The sequence below is a fragment of the Mesoplodon densirostris genome, chromosome 1 (assembly GCF_025265405.1).
Source record: "Mesoplodon densirostris isolate mMesDen1 chromosome 1, mMesDen1 primary haplotype, whole genome shotgun sequence".
Lineage (NCBI taxonomy): Eukaryota > Metazoa > Chordata > Mammalia > Artiodactyla > Ziphiidae > Mesoplodon > Mesoplodon densirostris.
Window position 1 is genome coordinate 161995311 of NC_082661.1, and position 20018 is coordinate 162015328.

Genomic DNA, 20018 nt, shown 5'->3' on the forward strand with positions numbered 1-20018 from the left:
CTTCCTGCTTCCACAATTGTGAGCAATAAATTTCTGTTGTTTATAATTTTTCCTATCTATAGAATTCTGTTATAGAAGCTGGAACAGACTAAGACAAGTGTGTTCCTATGTTGTAAGCTCATCTAAGATAGAATCTAGTGACTACATCCAATTTAAGCACCTGGCATTCTCAAGGTAGACAAGTTTATTTTCCATAGGTTCTTATTTATTTATTCAACCAGTATTTACTAAGCATGTTTAGAAACAAAAGATGCATGTTATGTTGCATACAAAATAATCTTTCATATGTGTATAGATAATAGTGGGACACAAATAATTGAATAATACAGTGATAATGTAACTGTTAATAGAAATAATAGAAGCTGGTATTTAGGGAAGGGGTTTACTATGACCTCAATCTAACTTTCTGGTAAGAATCTTTTAGATCAGTGATTTCCAATGTCAAATTTTTGAGTGACAATTTTTGTTTCCAAATTACTTGATTGCAGAGGAATTAGGAAGAGGTTCTGGTATGCTAAGAGGCCAGTGTCTATCTCAGAGAGAGAAGACTGCCAATTGTTAAGTGACTACCAGCGCCCAAGATCTTTTTCAATTTTGTGAAATTTTGCTGGTCACATTCCCTCATCAATATCTAAGGAAGGGACTTCCCTGGTGGTGCTGTGGTTAAGAATCCACCTGCCAATGCAGGGGACACAGGTTCCAACCCTGGTCCGGGAAGATCCCACATGCTGCAGAACAACTAAGTCCGAGCGCCACAACTACTGAGCCTGCGCTCTAGAGCCCACAAGCCACAACTACTGAAGCCCACATGCCACAGCTACTGAAGCCCATGTGCTTAGAAACCATGCTCCACAACAAGAGAAGCCACTGCAATGAGAAACCTGCACACCACAGAAAAGAGTAGCTCCACTCTCACCGCAACTAGATAAAGCCCGTGCACAACAATGAAGACCCAACACAGACAAAAAACATATTAAAAAAAATATATATCTAAGGGAGATGGAGATAGAAGTTGACCTTATTTCTAAAGAAAAACACCCTACAAGTTGTATCAGGACTGGCACTTTGGAGATTCTGCTTGAGGCAAAAAGCTTTGGAAAGGAATATCTCTGTTAACTCTATTTTCCTGAGTTTTGTTATACATAACACAGACAAGTGACACAACAGAAAGCACGAACTAACAGATCATACTTGTGGAATGGAAGGGTGCTTTATGAAATAATTTATACAATCAAAATGTATTAAAAAGAACTTTTTTAAAAACCTGATGTAGCCAACAGCCAACATTAGAATTCACAAATTACAAATATATTTGAAGTCTTATATGTCCCTTTCCTGAACAAATTCTCCTGTCTACCAAGAACTAACCATTACCCTTATTCCAATGCATTTTCATGCATATCTTTGTATTTTACTACATTTAAATTCATCCCTAATGAATGTAATATATTCTTGATTAGTATGTACTGTTTGCATTTTTATAATCTAAATTCATGGTATCTTTATTTTAAACTTGCTTTCTTCACTCTTAACTTGTTATATTTACTTATGTTGATATGACAGCTATACTTTGTTTTTATTTTGACTTCAGTCTACTATTTTGCTGCATAAATATTCTACAGTATATTTACCTGTTCTACTGGTGTGAGCTTAGTCCCCCTTCCCTCACTTTTTCACTCTTGTAACTTTTTATTACAAGCCTTCATATTTCTCTGGGATTACAGAACTACATAACCTATAACTGGGTTATAGGATATGCATATCTTTACCTTTACTGAATATTTTAGTAATATACTCTGTTAACATTCCAGTGAGTACTACAGGGAGGAGTCTTACAGTTGATGGGTGTTCTATTAAATATTTAAGGCATAGATTAGGGCATTATTTTTGGAAATAGACATATAAATCTATAAATAAACTGGATGTAAATAAACTTCTTAAAATATGCTGCCTTTAATTGCATTTATCTTTCAAAGTAATTGTTCACCAGCATCCAGAGAATATGTTTGATTCAAATCAGGTAGCCTTTATTTCCATCACCAATGTACTTGCTGATCCACTAATATTGTTAACTTGGTCAAATCTAAATCATATTAGCAACAACTACATTTGCATTTATTAGTTTCATTTTATGCATTTTTGAATATTTAATTATCTAAATTTTGGGAAGAATTTTAATCAGGTCTGAACAGAAACCTTAAATTTTTAAAATTACTAGTGGCAGAGGAAACATTTTCAATACAAATTTTCACTATTTCCTACACATTTGTGATTGCATTTACATTTAAAAATATTTCCACTACCCTAACCCCATTGGACATAATTAATCAAATGCATCCAGTTTTGGAAAATTATTGTGTCTTTAAAAAAGATTGAGAATATACTTCTAGGCATTTAACTTGTAAATTTGTACCTCTTGAAAAATGTTATTAAAATTATATGGAGGGCTTCCCTGGTGGTACAGTGGTTGAGAGTCCACCTGCCGATGCAGGGGGCACGGGTTTGTGCCCCGGTCTGGGACGATCCCACATGCTGTGGAGCGGCTGGTCCCGTGAGCCATGGCCACTGAGCCTGAGCGGCCGGAGCCTGTGCTCTGCAACAGGAGAGGCCATAACAGTGAGAGGCCCATGTACCGCAAAAAAAAAAAAAAAAAAAAATATATATATATATATATATATATATATATATATATATATATATGTATATGGAAAATGTAGCACTAAGCACTTTTTTTCTGTACATGTCATGACAAATATTAGTATTGTGTACTTTCATCATAAAAGGAGTTGACAAATTGTCAGAAGCCATAAATGCATAGAGTTAAAGAAGTTTCTTGAAATTTAGTCCCATCCTTTCTTGTAAAGGTTTTTCTTCTTGAATTACTAACAAATGCAGGTAGAATTGAGGTGTTAACAGTAAAGATTAACAAAAAGAATGTTGATCAGATATTTCTATTTTTTTTTTTGTTTTCAAGACCATCACTAATTTGATTGTCTTCATGGTTTCATCATTTAGTCAAATATCTTAGGGTAATTATACACTAACAAATCAAAGAATTACAAATAAAATGAGGTCAGACTTTCATTTAAGTCAATATGTCTGCAGTAATATCAATTATTGTACAAAGAAAGGAACAATCATATTTCCCTAATTTCCATGCAATTAAACTCTCCTGAGGAATTCAAAATCTGACTTCTTGAAAAAAATGTGCCTCACTGTGAATTTAAAATGTATTTTCATTGTATCTCAACACTGGAGAGTGTATTTTAAGTTCTTAAAATACAAAAGGTAAATTTCAAACAGTCTTTCAGCATGTGAATATTATCCAATAGTATATAGAATAATAGTCTCCAAAGATGTCCAAAAATTTGTCCCCAAAAATTGTCCCCAAATTGTCTTGGAACATGTGAATATGTGAGGTTATGTGACAAAGGGAAGTAACTTAAGGTTGTGTATGGAATTAATGTCACTAATCATCTGACCTTAAAACTGGAAGATTATTCTGTATTATTAGAGTAGAACCAGTGTAACCCCAAATGATACTTAAAAGTAGAAGAGGTACGAAGAAGAGGAAAACCAGAGAGATTGCCGCATGAGCAGACTTGACCCAACATTGCTGGCGTTGAAAATAGAGGAAGAAGTTGGGCCATTAGCCAAGGAATGTGGGCAGCCTCAAGAAAACTGAAAAGACAAGGAAATGGATTTTATCCTAAGCCCCAGAAGGGACATAGATCCACACCTTGATTTTATAATAATCTAGAGATACTTTATGAACCTCTGACCTCTAGAATTTAAGATAATAAATTTGTATTGTGTAAGCCACTAACTTTATGGCAATTTTTTACATCAGCAATAGGAAACTAACAGTGCCCCAGAGGATATTTATGTTTTTTGTGTGTGTGGCATTTATGATATTTCAAGAATATAATGTCAATCTACAAATATTTCATATGCTGGAATGTATATGTGAGTCAGGAAATTTACCCCACGTTCAGACAAAATTCAGACATAATATTTTACTCAGAAGCTTGGATTACCAAACAACTACAGAAATTAGAGACAGGCAGCACATTAATTCTGGGTAAATTTGTTTTCTGTTCTTAACTCTTCATTGTTAATGCTTCTTTTAGGTGGATAGAGCTCACTTGTTGCTCTGATATTCTCCATTTCTTTTTCTTTGTGTGCCACTTTGATATAACTTTCCTTAAATTATCCCTACCACTTAGCTTTAAAAATTTCTATACACTTATTATTTCTATACACTTATTTCAGATTGTCAAGCTTGTGTTTCATTTACTCAAGGATCACTTTTTTGGTACTAATCATCTAATACAAGATAAGGCAATAAAAAAGCAAATCCTTTGCTTCATGAGTAGATAAGAACACTGTTTCTTAACTCTATTGACTGACTTCAGTGCTAGGAAATTCGCATAAGTTATTCAAATTCAGCCATTACTAGTTCCTGTATGAACAGCTCATTCCTGAAGAGATATCCTGGCACCAGCCAGTGGCAGTGTTTCAGTACACTTCCCAAAATAATGTACCAAGTGGTGTTGGATGTATCTCCAAGACTGGGAAATGCAAGCTAAGGAATATTTTTAGGGAAAATAAGCAGTAAAACATCCTCTAGCAAAAAATATGTAATCATAGTAAAATGAACGTTTAAACCAAACAAATGAAATTCTAGATTACAATTAAATGGATTATTTCTTTAAACAAAGACAATAGAGTGTTCGTGAGTTCCATGACTTCAAAGGAATTGTTTAGTCTCTTAAACAGAAACTTCGCATTAAATCTGTTGGAAAAAAGCACACTAATCAAAGATGGTGGGCAGGAAAGACTCAACTCAGCAGACCTGGGTTGCTAAAACCCAACACATTCCAAAGAAAGACCTGTCTTCAGAACTAGCCCTTGGCTGGCTCTGAAAATAACCTCTGATCTCTTAGGATACTCTGCTTGATAAGATTTTTTTTTTTTTTTTTATGCCTGAGGCCTTGGGCCATGCTCTACCAATTTGACCATATAAGTTTATCATAATGATGTGATTTGTGGTGAATGTCTGTTTTTGCTTTGAGATGAAGTGTGACTGGAGTCTGAGAAGCTGAAATCAGTCACATGGCAGTACTTCACACATTATCATGCACTGTTGCTGGGAGAATTAAGCATATGCCTATATGACTCCACTGGCTGGGCACAACTGAAAGCTTGCATCTGGTTTCTCTGGCCTTCACCCCATGAGCCTTTTTACTTTACTGACTTTGAACTGTGTCCTATGTTATGTGATAAACTGTTACTGTGGTAATAACAGATGTATTATGACTAGTAGGGCCTTCTAGCAAATTATAGAACCTGAGGTTGGTCTTGGGACCCCAACATAGATGAGAAAAAGAATATTATAGTATAATAATGTTTATTTTCTTTTACTTACAAATAAACTGCATCTTGTTTAACCAAAGTCCTAAACCCCAGTTACTGTTTCTATGAAAGCTTTAACACCATTCAGTCAAAATAAAATTAAAACAAACAAAAAATTTAGGGCAGTGAATTTTCCTAGTTCTGTATGTTATATAAATAGCAAAGATAATCATATTTACTCAAAAATAAAAGCCCCCTTATAGTATAAAATTTAAAAGGATTTTTTCTGTTCCTCACAGGAACTCATCTTTAATCATATGATGTAAGTAAATGAAACCAGGGTCTCATATGCCTAATTTCAATTTATAGTAAACTTTACAGAAGGATGGTTAGAGAAATGACAGATATGTAATTTGTATGGATGCCTGAGATCCATTTGAATTTCCTTTTAGCATGCATTCATATGTGCTAGGAGATGCTAGGAGAGCTAAAAATCTAAAACTGTTTCTCAGATGCCTTTGCAGCTAATTTTCTGAATGCACTATGTTTATTCACATGACATAAACTCAGATTTGAATTAAAGGGACAGGGAGGTGGGAGCTGAGGTGTCCCTTGTGCTGACCCAGATCAGGAAAGAAACAATTCAGTTAGGTCATCTCTGCTTTCTGATTCTAAGTTTTTTGACTGTTTGTTTTTTCTACAATGGAGCCTATGATAATGGTACAGGCAGTTTTATTTGGAAGGTGAAATCATTTCTGGAAGTGTGGCCAGAACATTTGCTTTAATATACTTCCAATAATTTTGTATCCACCTAATACTGGGTAATAAATCCCTTTTGATTTAAATTTGCCAGAAAATTTTCAATTGCCTGAAAGCAAAATCAAGGATTCAATATTTGGAGGAAGAGAGTCACCTTTAATTTATGCTGCTTCACAGCTTTACTTGAAATTTTCCAAAAAAAGGAAAAAAAATAAATATTTCACAGAATTTTCATGTTTTCTTCAATAGAACACAACCAGTTGCAGTACAAATTTACCTAATGAATTCCCAACCTACCAAAGTGAGCTCTACTCACATAAAAGGCACAGTCAAAACCTATGCACAGCTTTGTTCCAAAAAAGCTCTTTATACTTTAGTTCAACAATGCAGGAAACTCAAGATAAAAATTATATTATTTAAAAAATTGATATTATTAACTGGATATAGAGAGTTCTCTGTTAAAACCATAAAACGGTTATGCCAACATGAGAGTCACTTTAATGTACTCACCTCAAACCATTTACTTCTTCACCTTTGTCAGAATCTCTGCAGAGCATCAACATCGGTACATAACAGATGCATCCTATTTTCTGTAGCTGACAACAAAGAAACAGCCGGGAACCCATCCTAAACCACAGGCCAAAAAAACTCGTGTTTTTCACTAAAACTCTTCCATTCCTTAGGCGCCTCCTAACCTAGAATTCCGAGTGAAGGACAACCATAGCTCACAATTTTGCCTCAGGTATCTCAAAGAATTTAAGAGTTCGTAGACATCTAAGTAAAGTTAGATTGAATCCCAGTCTCCGGAAATTCTTCTGTTTGCAAAGTTATTTACATTTCTGTGCCTGTGACCTGTAAATAAAGCTGAAGAGTGCTAGAATGAAAACATGTCTTTGGGAAACTGTTTTACAAAATAGGCATAAGAGAGGCCTGAAGGGTCCTTACCACCTAATCTTTTAATCTGTTTTCTAATCTTTGCTTCAAAGGAAGAACATGTTTCTTTGTATTCTGTCCTTTACTTATACAAGAATTATTGTTAAAATTCCATTCTGCAAATAATAAACACAAGGCTTTAACCATTTATATATATTTAATTTCATTGAAAAATGAGAAAACACAAATATTTAGGAAGCAAAGGCAGTTTTAGTTACCAAATAGTGAAAAATGGGAATTGTACCAAAAACTATAATCAAAAGCAGTGGTAGCAAATATAACTGTAATCTTCTAAAACAACCCAGGTAATATATGTGTGCAAGTTGAAAAAAATAGTGGTGACAAAATATTTTGAAATACTGTTTGAACATTTAAGTTTGTGTCTCTAAATAATAGGAAATGTAAGAAAAACAATATTTGCACATCTTCCCTTCTCTAAGAATAAAGTGTATATGTGGTCATTCTTAGTGCTCACTTACCATATCACACTTTAAAAACCTCTCACCCTCATTTAAGTCCCATTTTAAGTGAAGAGAAAAATCATTCAGGTACCTTTAATTTGTATCTCCCTGCAGAACATAAGGAATGATATAGAGTTGACTATTGAGCCATGCGGAGGTTAGGGGCGCTGACGCCCCAAGCAGTAGAAAGTCCATATATAACTTAGAGTGGACTCTGTGTATAGGATTCCTCCATATCCTTGATTTAATATCCAAGAATTTGATTAACTTTGGATTATTTAGTCCTACAGTAGTTATTGAAAAAAATCCACATATAACTGCAACCACAATGTTCAGATCCTTGTTTCTCAAGAGTCAGCTGTATTTAAGAGAAGAAATAAAGGACTGATTACAGATAAAGAAATACAAGTCAAAGAAGAGATCATAAAATCTAAAATTATGATAACATTAAGCTTATGTTTATAAAACAAAGGCAGTTTGTCTTTATCTTACAGTATAGGCTTGACAAATAGGTTGATAAAGCATTTTGTTGGTTGTAGCATGGAGGGACATTGGATTTGTTGGAGGCAGTTTTAGTTACCATATTCAATACATATTGAATATGGAGAGACATTGGAGGGTGGAATCTTTTCCTTTTCTGACAGTTGGCACACTTAATTCAGGTACCATCAGGTCTTACCCGAGTTACTTTAGTAACATCGCATCTAGGACAATTGCCTCTGATTTATGCACACATCCCATGGAAAAAAACAAAAACAAGCAAACAAACAAAAAAAAACCATTTATCTGTCTCTATTAGTGTTCTCCTTTTTAAAGTAAACAGCAATCATAAATGATTACACCAACTGAAGTTGATTAAAATCTATGTATGGTACCCAAAATTGTGGAGAATATAGTGCCATCACTTTATTACATGAGACATTATCTTTTAATCCCATCTCTTTCTGGAATATCTCCCCATAGGTAAAGTTAAACCCTAAAGTTCCTACAGCAGATAATGCTTCCTTGAATTATAGAATATAAGGAATGTGTGCCATATTTTATATGTCTGCCATCTTATGATCAGTGTCTCTTTTTATTTGCACCCCCTGAGCTTAGTATAAAGAAACATTGTTAAAAAGTAATAGATGGATAAATTAAAATCACCCTCTCTTATATAGATTTCTCCTCTACCACATTTTGTGTTCTCCTATCACATAACAGACATATCCCAATATTCCTATCTAGAACAACAATAATCACTAACAAAGACTCTCCACTTGACCAAACTTTAGTCAGGCTCCTCTGAGCATTTTTCAGACTAGACATCATCTTTGGGCTTCCATGTCCATCCTTGAAGAGTCTACTTTTGGCAAGAATCCTACTAAAGCAATTTGTAGAGAATCTCCTACCTCTGTTTTCTGATCATCCTCAATATCTGATCAAATTCCTCTCTCCCACATCATTTCCCAGGTGATATCTGATCACCCTGGCCTACCTTCAAGCAAGAATTCTGTCACGTTAGTTTAGAAAGAATCCCCCTACCCTTTATGCCTCTTCTCAGTAATTTTCCATCTAGTCACCCCCTTCCCCCAACTGCTCCTTGACTATCAATCCCCATTTTCCTCTTTTGTATATATTTAGAGTTGAGCCTGATCTCTCTCCCCTGCTGTGATACTCTTGACACCTGTGATGATAGTTCTTACTTTTTAACAAGCATCAAAATAACTTATTCTTTAACACCACCATCAAAATGAAAAAAACTAAAAAAAAAAAGGCCATTGTTAACCCTTTTCCCCAATAACTGCAGCACTATTTCTTTGTTTCTTACTTCAGCAAAGTTCCTCACAGAATTGTTTATATTTGACCTCAAATTCTTCTCTACCAATTCTCTTTTAAACCCACTTTAATCAGGATTTCACAGCTACTATTCCACCAAAACCGTCCTTGTCAAGATCACCGAGATGGAGATATTTGATCCAAGTCTTGAAGGAGGCAACGGAGAACATTATTCAAAACTACTTCCTTAGAGAAAACAAGGGAGACAGTAAGACTCCATGTAGTAGAAGACATGTTCAGAATGGAAAAGGTGTCAGATGGAGGAAGCATTTTATGTTATGAAGATATTGTCAACTCTACCCTGCCCTTAGAGAATTTGGAACAGAGCAGTGATATGGTAAGGAGATTAACTTGGCTATGGTACTGGTACTGACAACAGACAGAAGCGGAGATGGCTGGAGGCAAGGAAACCAGTTGGGAGGCCATGGAATAACAAGGAACTAGATAACATTTCCTTTGGTCCCAGTGGTTTGGGGTGGATGCAGGTAGTAAATCGTTGAGGGAAATTGGATGTATTTTCAAGGTTGAGGCAAAAGGATTTGCTGAAGAAATTGGCATAAAGTGTGAGAAAATGAATCAAGGACAATTCAAAGATTTCCTTGTTATCAATGGTGAATATGGTATTTCCATTTCAGTCCTACAGGGGATTGGATTTATGGGGAGACTTCAGTGTGGGAAATGTGAAGACAAGTACAATATGAAGTGGGAGGTAACTTTTCCTTAGGAGAAATTGAAGCATTTTTCATGCTGAGGATAGGATCCAGTTAAAAAGGAAAAAAAAAAAATGGATCAGAAGAGAGGCAGGAAAATTGCCTGATAAATATCCCTGTGGAGGAAAGTACAGATGGGATATAATGTATAAGTGTGGATTTTGGACTTGAAGAAGCACATGGAAACTCAGCACGGAGATGTGTTTTCACCTTAATTGCTCTTTCAGGAGCACCTTTCTTGAAACATCCTTATTGAAATATCTTCCTAATGCTTTTCATTGTTGAGGTATATGTTACATACTTTGAAACGAACAGATATTAAATATAAGTACTACAGGTTTTGACTAATGCATACATCCATGTAAAGTGTGCTTTTATTAAAATATAGACATAACTCCCTTTGTCTCAGTTTCCAATCAACAACATCCCCATTCTCACCAAATCCCTGGGAGCAACTTCTCTTCTGCTTTCTTTCACCAGAAAACAGCTTTGTCAGTTTTAAACTTGATAAATGAAATGATAAAATATGAACAGTTCTGCTTGTGGTGTCTTTTGTGAAACTTAATGCCTTGGGATTTATACAAGTTAAATGAATCAGTAATTTGTCCTTTTTATTCCAGAGTTGTAGTACATTGTATGAACATACACATTTTATTTATCTACACCTGATGAGAGATATTTGGGTTGACTTCTGTTTTTTGGTGAATATGAATGAATTTGCTGGAAACATTACTGTAAAATTCTTTATATTGACATATAATTTCATTTCTCTGGATTAAATGCTTAGTCGTAGAAAGGTTGAATTATAGGAAAGGTATATTTTTAGCTGTATAATAAATTACCATATTGTTTGCTAAAATGATTGTTTTGCACTCTCCCTAGCAATGTAGAGTTCTGGTTGTTACATTCCTCACCATCCCTCAGTTGGATGTGTTGCTCTATCTTGTTATAGATTTAATTGCATTTCACTGAAGACGTTGAATACTTTTTCATATGCTTGTTTAACTGTTTGCCATTTTCCTCTGTGAAGTGTTTCTTCAGGTCATTTTAATTGTTGTTGTTCATTTCCTGCTTTGTCTCTAACACTGGAGGTTTTTTTTTATATGCATAATACATATTTCGGGATTCAGACATATGTATTATAAACATTTCTTCCAGTCTATTGCTTCCCTATTCATTTTTTAAATGTGTTTTTCAAAATGCAGATTTTTGAATTTTGATAAAGTCTGATTTTGCTCCTCTAAGATGATAATGTAATCTTCTATGACTATGGCTGAGAGAGGAGGAAGGAATGTCACTGGGGCTGTTTTGCATGGGAGGTTCAGGAACTGTGACCACCTCCTGCTATCATATCATGGTCAGAGCAATCTGGCAGAGGGATGAACTTGAGGTGTTGGCAACATTTCGGGAAAGCTTCAACAAGGTGTTTTCCTGTGGAAGAAGGCTCCAGTTGCAGTTCTAAAAAACCAAAGGTCCAATGCCCCTCCCCCATCCCCAGCTCCCACAGACTAAGGTGCCTGCCCCTAGGTGCCTGGCTGTTCTCTTCCTCAACCTCAGAGATTCAGTTCCTTGTGCCTGGACCGTTCTTTTGTTCAATCTCCTTTTCAGTGACCCCAAACTTAACCTCAAACATCATTTACTCCAGAAAACTTTGCCTTGACCTGCCCCCACTCCCCAAGACCTCCCCCCAACTTCCACCACCATCCCTTAATCCTCTTTAACACTTGACACTTCTCATTATCTTTTTTAAAAAAATAATATCTCGGGGCTTCCCTGGTGGTGCAGTGGTTGAGAGTCCACCTGCCGATGCAGGGGACACAGGTTCGTGCCCCGGTCCGGGAAGATCCCACATGCCATGGAGAGGCTGGGCCCGTGAGCCATGGCCACTGAGCCTGTGCCTCCGGAGCCTGTGCTCCGCAATGGGAGAGGCCACAACAGTGAGAGGCCCACGTACTGCAAAAAAAAAAAAAAAAAAAAAAATCTCTACTCTCTCTATTCTGTTTCAGAATCATGTCAATTTGTTTTTCACTGTACTCCCAAACTGAAGCAGCATTCCAAGTTCATTCTTTTCTAACTTTCATTCTCGTTAAAAAATCAACTCTTTTCAAAGTCCATTTGCATAAATGTGTTTTAGAGATACTTCCTTTTAACTGAAAATATGGTATAGGAAACTACGTGACTTCAACAAATAAAGAGTCCTGAACCACGAAAAGCCACAACAGAACAGGTAAATAACTTATTTCTACCTTTTAGCAATTTAAATGGAAATGAGGGAAAATTCAGTTATTATTTTATTAGACGTATTTATGAATTTTTAGTCATATGTCAAAATACACAAACATATTAGTAGCTTTGTAAAATGTCTTATCATAGATTTCATTTTTCTTAAGTTAACTTTATAATTATGTTATTTAAAAAGAAGTACAAACAAACACTCATACCCGTACACACACACACACACACACACACACATTTTGCACAATATTTTCTCCAAACAGACACTTTTCTGATTCCAAAAAGCAGCGTTCATTGAATTAATTCAAATTAAATCTGAGGTAAATCAAATAGCATCATTAGATTTAGTAACTAAAACAATGAGAAACATGTTCAATTATCCCAAAGTTCCATTCACTCTAAAATGTAGAAGATGCAATGTGACACAAAATTATCATTGTAAATGAAGAATCTGTACAGAATGGTAATATGTTACTTCTACCTACAAAGCTACCAAACTCCAGTCTGTCATGTACAGAGCCTGGAAGTTATCACCCATCCTCACAACAACAACAACAAAATGCTGAACAAACTGAAAATCAACAACTCTCCTTGGACTCATCAGAGAACTGAGGCTCCAGGGCAAACTTATGCCATAAAAACTGGAGAGATAAACAGGCACATACAGAGAATCAAAGCTTATGGGAGGAGTAACCCAGATGCAGGAGCCCAAAGCTGGAGCCAATATCAGTAGGAACATTTTAAACTCTAAGTAATAAATTGCTGGAGGCTTAGTACAGACTAGCTTGTGACTTAAAGACTTTGAAGGAGCCCAGTCTTAGGGATGCCCCCACAACTTTGTAAGGAGGGCTACCAGATTCTCACTTTCAACACTTGAAATAAATCTCCTCCTGGTTCCAGCAGAGAGAAGGGGAAAGCAGTCACCATTTTGAAGTAGTATTATGCTCTCTGTTTTTCTTAACAAGGTCTGCCCTTTAAGGAAAGTATTTTACAAGAGCTTGATCAACTGAGATTTTACCACAGTCTACCCAACCTGTGGGAATAGAAAAATCCAACTCCAGCCTTTGATATGGAAGAAGGAAAATACCCAACTCAGGTTCAATGAAAGACACATGCCTAATCATAGAACTGTAGAGCACTTCCCCTGTCCTAACACTTTACCACCATATCAGTAAGGATCCTATATAACAACAGGGGATTACAGATTAAAAAATAAAAAATTAATAAAAGGCCTGCAAATCTCAGACCCTATTTGAGGAGTCTCTAGGAAAATCCAAAGAAAATAAGAGAGATAAAAACAAAGATATTAGAGGAAATTTTAGCCTCTGACACCTATAGGTAAACCAAACAGTAAACACATCCAAATTTCTAGCCAGTTAAGCATAAACATCTCACATAAAAGACCTATCTACTTCAATTCTTTTACTGGAAACATCACCTCTGGCTTTCAACAAAAAATAATAAGGCATACTAAAACAAAAAAATACTGTCTGAAGAAACAAAGCAAGCATCAGAACAAAACTCAAATATGGCAAGAGTTCTTGGAATTATCAGAATAGGAAGACTATGATTAATAAAAAGACTATGATTAATATGCTAAGGGCTGTACTGAAAAAGTGGACACCATGTAAGATCAAATGAGTAATGTTAGCAGGGAGATTAAAATATTAAAAATCAAATTGATATGCTAGAAATAAAAAACATCCTAACAGACAAAAAAGAATACCTTTGATAGGCTAATCAGTAGACTGGATAAGGCCAAAGAAATAAGCAGTGAGCTTGAAGATATACCCATAGAGATTTCCAAAGCTAAAAATGCAAAGACAAAACTAAAGAGGAAAATATGGAACTGAATATCCAAGAACCTTGGGACAACTACAAAAGATGTAACGTATCTGATAAAAGGCTTGTATCCAAAATATATGAAGAACTCTTAAAACTCAACAGTAAGAAAGCAAACAACCCATATTAAACATAGGCAAAATACATGAACAGACACATTATTCAAGAAGATAAACAGATGGAAAATAAGCAAAGAAAAAGACGTTCAAAGTCATATGTGATTAGGGAACTGCCAATTAAAACAATATGATACCACTACACAAGTATTAACCTGGCCAAAAAACAAACAAACAAACAAACAAAAACCTGAAAATACCAATTGCTGGTGAATTTGCAGAGCAGTAGGAATACTTATTCGTTGCTGGTGAGAATGCAAATTGGTACAGCCTATTTGGAATACAATTTAACAGTCTCTTATAAAGCTAAACATAAGCTAAACATACAATTTAGCAATCACCGTCATAGGTGTTTACAAATAAGTTGAAAATTTATGTCCTCACCAAAACCTACCTATGAATGTTTCCAAAATCTTTATTGATAATTGCCAAAAATTGGAAGCAACCAAGATATCCTTCAATAGATGAATGGATAAACAAACTGTGGTACATTCATACAATGAAATATTATTCAGTAACTAAGAGAAATGAGCTATTAAGCCACTCATACAGATATGTACACAAATGTTGGAAACTTAAATGCTTATTGCTAAGAGAAAGAAACCACCCTGAAAAGACGACATACTGAATGATTTCAACCACATGACATTCTGGAAAAGGCAAAACTGCAAAAGACGAGTGATTGCCAAGGACTGTTGGGGGGCGGTGGAGGGAGAGAAGGGTTAAGAGGCATAGCATAGGGAATTTTTAGGGCTGTCAAAGTTTTCTGTGTGATACTATGATGGTGGACTCATGACATTATGCATATGACAAAACTCATAGAATTGGTCAATACAAAAAGTAAATTCCAATGTAAATTATGGACTTTAATTAATAAAGTATTAGTGTTGGTTTATCAATTATAACAAGCATACCATACCAATGCAATATGTAAATAGTAGGGGATACTATGGGTAGGGGTATTGGGAGTATATGAGAAATATTTGTCCATACTGTTAACTTTTCTGTAAACCTTAAACTTCTCTGGGAAATAAAGTCTATTAAGTTTTTAAAAAATGAAAAAAAAGTGACTTAAGAGAAGCTGTAGAATATTCTGTTTTTACTTCAAGAGGATAATGAAATCAAGAGAAACTCATTTGACATTACTAAGACACAGGAATTGATTTTATTATCATGACTCTCTTTCCCCCAAAATTGATAAAATTACATGGGTAAACATAAGGTTTTCTTTTCCAATGAGAAAATACTCTTTACCCAAATTTTTAACAAAACTTTAATCAAAACATATCTATTTCTAATTTTAATTTCTGTTGTTAAATAAGTAAGAATAAAACAAACATCTTAATTAGGGTGTATTAAATTTTTCATGTGCTAACTTTCCCATTCAGTATTCCTGAGCATTATTACATGATAAAAATACAGGAGGAAATGAGTTAGTGATAGATATTTAATTTTCAGTTATTTTTAATATAGATATATATTTATGTATTTTAAGTTGATTTTAATGTTATTTCAATATATAAAGTATATTTAATAAATATTTTAATATATATTAATTAAATATATATGTATTAATGTTAAGGTGAAATTTATTTGCATTTTAATTAAAAATGGTCTCTGGGCTATCTTAATTTTTTGATGTTTGTAAGGATTAAATTTAGAAATAGTATTTATTCAACTTCTGTCAATTTTTAAGCTGTTTTTTGTTACAAGGTGGCTAGACATACATCCGTATATTCAGGGTTATTAATTGTGCTGAAAGATATTTTAAATGCCTAACTTTTTGTTTATTTTTGGTGTGAGATAGAGTTAGCAAATGGATATATAAATGATCCATTACAAATTATTAAAAAGAGAATTATTTCTCCACTTTCCTGCAGTATAACCTTTTCATCATTCAAGGGCTCTATACTTATGGGTGATTTTCTGGGTTGTTTATTTTACTTCAGTGTTTTTTGTTTGTTTGTTTGTTTGTTTTTCTTTCTCTTCCAGCTCTAACATCACTCCATCTTAATTTTTATAACTTTAAAAGAAGTCTTGGTGTCTGATAGAGAAATCACTCATCCCCATTTTCTTCACTTCAAGACTCTTTTCTATCCTTGACTATTGATTTCAATATAACAAATTTGTTAATTTCACACAAAAAATTTTAGACTATATTGAAACTCAAATTCAATTTAGTGGGTTTTTTAATGAAAAAATGAGTGTGCATATCTTCCTTTTCAGGTCTTATACCTATTATTTCCCTTTTCATGACCTATTGCACTAGTTAAGACCTCCAACCCAATGTTGAATAGAAATGTTGCTGGCAGATGTCCATGTCTTGTTCACATCTCAAAATGAAAGTTCAAATATTTTTATTAACAAGTATGATATTTTCTCTAGCTATGTTGTAGATCCACTTAGTAGTTGCGATTGCTAGGCATTCACAAAATTATATCCTCTCTTCTTCTAACTGGGCACAGATCTGCTGTACATTTACTGGTTTCAATTAACCTTAGGAGAGACTGGCTTAGGTATAAATAGTTATAGGAATAAGTGATGTGCTCCACTCTGGCTTAGTACATAAAAGCTACACAATCAATTTTTTTCTACCTATTATAGTTGAAAGTAAAGTCTATAGAGCATATTTGAGAAATGTAATAAAAGAGAACTTGGGTCCCATATCTCTACTTTGAGAAGAGCTTCCCAGATTGATCCTTTAGTAAGGAGCCTATATACTGAACGATTGTATAGTCAAGAAAAATTATATCCTGTGATCACTTAAATTTGGGGATCATATGCTAAAGCAGTTAACTTACCTTAATTAATACATCTCTATCAATGCAAAATAAGCCCCCTTCTGCTACCGGTTTGCTGATAGGTTTTATTAAGAATGGATATTGAATTTCATCACTAACTTATTCTGCATCTATTGAGATTATCATATAAAATTTCTCTTTTAATGGTTAACATGATGGACTACCTACATTGATTTTTTAAAGCTAAAATAATATTAAATATTTGCTCTAAACCTAACTTGATCTTCATAATATGTATATGATATACATAGTATATTTTTCTTGGACTTACTTTCTTGGTTTGTTTAATTTTCATTTCTTATGCTGTTCCAGTAATAAGATGTTCTAAGTTATAAATGATTTGGGGGAAATGTATACACAATTTAAATTGGGAAGACATTGTATATGTTTGGAGCTATTAATTAAAAGTTTGTGTATACTCACCAGAAAAATCTATCTGTGCCAATTTTATATTTGAGAAATCATTTGGTTATTGATAATAATTCTTTGGTATTCATGTTCATGTTTCCTATTTTTCTTGTGTAATCTTTGGCAAGCTTCACTGTCCTGTGAAATTTTATCTTTCATATATATTTCAAATTATATGTATATCATATATATTTCATATTATTTGGAATATAATTATTTATAGTATCCACTTTTTCATTGTATATGTGGTACTTAATGCACATATTTAAACATTATGTATAAAAACTTGCACCATGACATAGAACAAAATATGTATTTTACTTTAGTATTGCAGCAAGCTCTTTCATGGCCCTTACTAGGTAAAAATCTTTGGATATCTAGAAATATAGATTTATTTTTCACAGTTTTGAACTTCATACAATGAACTCATACATGTGCCTTTTGGGTTTGTCTTCTTTTACTCAATATTATGTCTGTAAGATTATTCATATTCTTGAGTATAGCAGTCATTCATACTTTTTTATTGTTGCATAATTTTCCATGGAATAAAATTATCATAATATATGTTAGTTTAAAGACCTTATCTGAAACCTCTGTTAACTGGATTGCTGTGGGTCTGTTTCTATTGCCTTTTATTTCACTTGACTTTTGCACACATTTTCTAGTTTCCTGCCCTTGCATGGTTATATTTGAGAGAGAGTATTTGTATGAAGTTTCTTCTCAGTTTGATGTTTAACTAAGTAACTATAAATTCCTTATTTTCTTCCTCTTTCACTTCCTTTCTTATTTTCTTTCCTTCCTACCTTTTTGTTTTGTTTTTTTCAGATTTCAAAATGCTATTTGAGATACCTGACAAAATATGTACAATAGGAAAGGCTCATAAAGCCATATAGACATCAAGGGAAATAAAAGTTACAATTAAGGACTAAAATAAACCCAAAGATTATGTTTATAATTATGGTAAAACATGGTTTTATTTGATGGGACTGTCTCAAGGGTCCAGGAATAACTGAATTTTACCTAAGATCAGAGTAACACTATCTAAAAAATTAACAAGAAGAAAAATAAGAATATACAGAGTATTATTGCTGTAATCTAATCTTACATATTAGCATTTTTCTCTGGACAGCTAATCTAATGCACAATCCTACTAATCAATACAAGTGAAAGTGAAATTAGATACATTGACTGAAACAAAATGTTTTAAGGATCAATAACATGACCCAGTAACTCTGGAAGTTTGAAGGTTGGCCTACATTTATTACTTTACTATTGAAATGTATCTGGTTTTATATAGTACTAGATGTGACATAATTTTGCTTATATTTGGTGTGTTGATTTGAATCTTCAGAACATGAAAAATGCATTATTATCATCCAACTCAATAGCAAAAAACAAGCAATCCTATTAAAAAATGGGTAGAGGATCTGAATAGATATTTTTCCAAAGAAAACATATGGATGGGAAAGGGGTACATGAAATGGTGCTTGACATCACTAATCAGTGGAGAAATGCAAATCAAAACCACAGTGGGATATTACCCCACACAGTCAGATGGCTATAAGCAAAAAGACAAGAGAGGATGTAGACAAAAGGAAACACTTGTGCACTCTTTCTTGGAAATCTAATTGTTGCAGCCACTGTGGAAAACAGTATGGCAGTTCCTCACAACATGAAAACCAGAACTGCCATATGACTCAGAAATCCCACTTTTGGGTATTTATCTGAGGAAAAGAAAAACACTAATTTGAGAAAGATATCTACACCCTCATGTTCATTGGAGCATTATTTACAATAGACAAGACATGGAAGAAACCTAAATGTTCATCAAAGGATGAATGGATACAAAAATGTGGTATACATATATACAATGGCGTATTTTTCTACCATTAAAGAAGAAGGAAGTCTTGACATTTGTAACAATAATGGATGTACCTTGAGGGCATTACACTGAGTGAACTAAGTCAGACGGAGAAAAGGAAGTACTGTATGATCTCACATATATGTGGAATCTAAAAACAAACAAACGAACTCATAAATACAGAGAACAGATTAGTGGTTGCCAAGGGTGGGAGGTAAACACAATGGGTGAAGGTGGTAGATAAAAACATTCATTATAACCAAACCTCTTGGCTTTGCTCATATTATCTAATATGTTGCTCTTGCAAAATTATATTTGACAATAACCTAAACATTAGTATGAAACTTGTTCCCAGTTTGAAATTGAATTAAGTAATCTTAAATCTCCCTGTAAAAGAAAAGGCCAATATACTATAAAGACACTGTAATATATAAATTATATAATAGATAAAATGGTGTTTTAATGGTGTTTTTTCCCATTAGCAGCATGCATGTGAAAAGCATTTTCTACTGCAAGGAGTTTAAAGTTGTATTTACAAGCTGGTAATCATCATTCTCCTCCAATATAAAAACTCTTACATAAAATTTTGATATTTATACACAGTCATGATATTTTCATAGGAAAATTTGGTATTATCATAGGAAAAATATGGTTCTTCATGTTACTGATGCTCAGAACTCAGGTAAAACTCACGTCTTTTTTTCTTTCTTTTTTTATTG

At 33.9% G+C, this 20018-nt stretch overlaps 1 pseudogene; it reads left to right on the forward strand.

Moving 5' to 3' along the window:
• Positions 1-3592: 3592 nt before the first annotated feature.
• LOC132488722 (DNA-directed RNA polymerase III subunit RPC4-like) overlaps positions 3593-20018 on the forward strand; it is a 38925-nt pseudogene continuing 22499 nt past the window's right edge.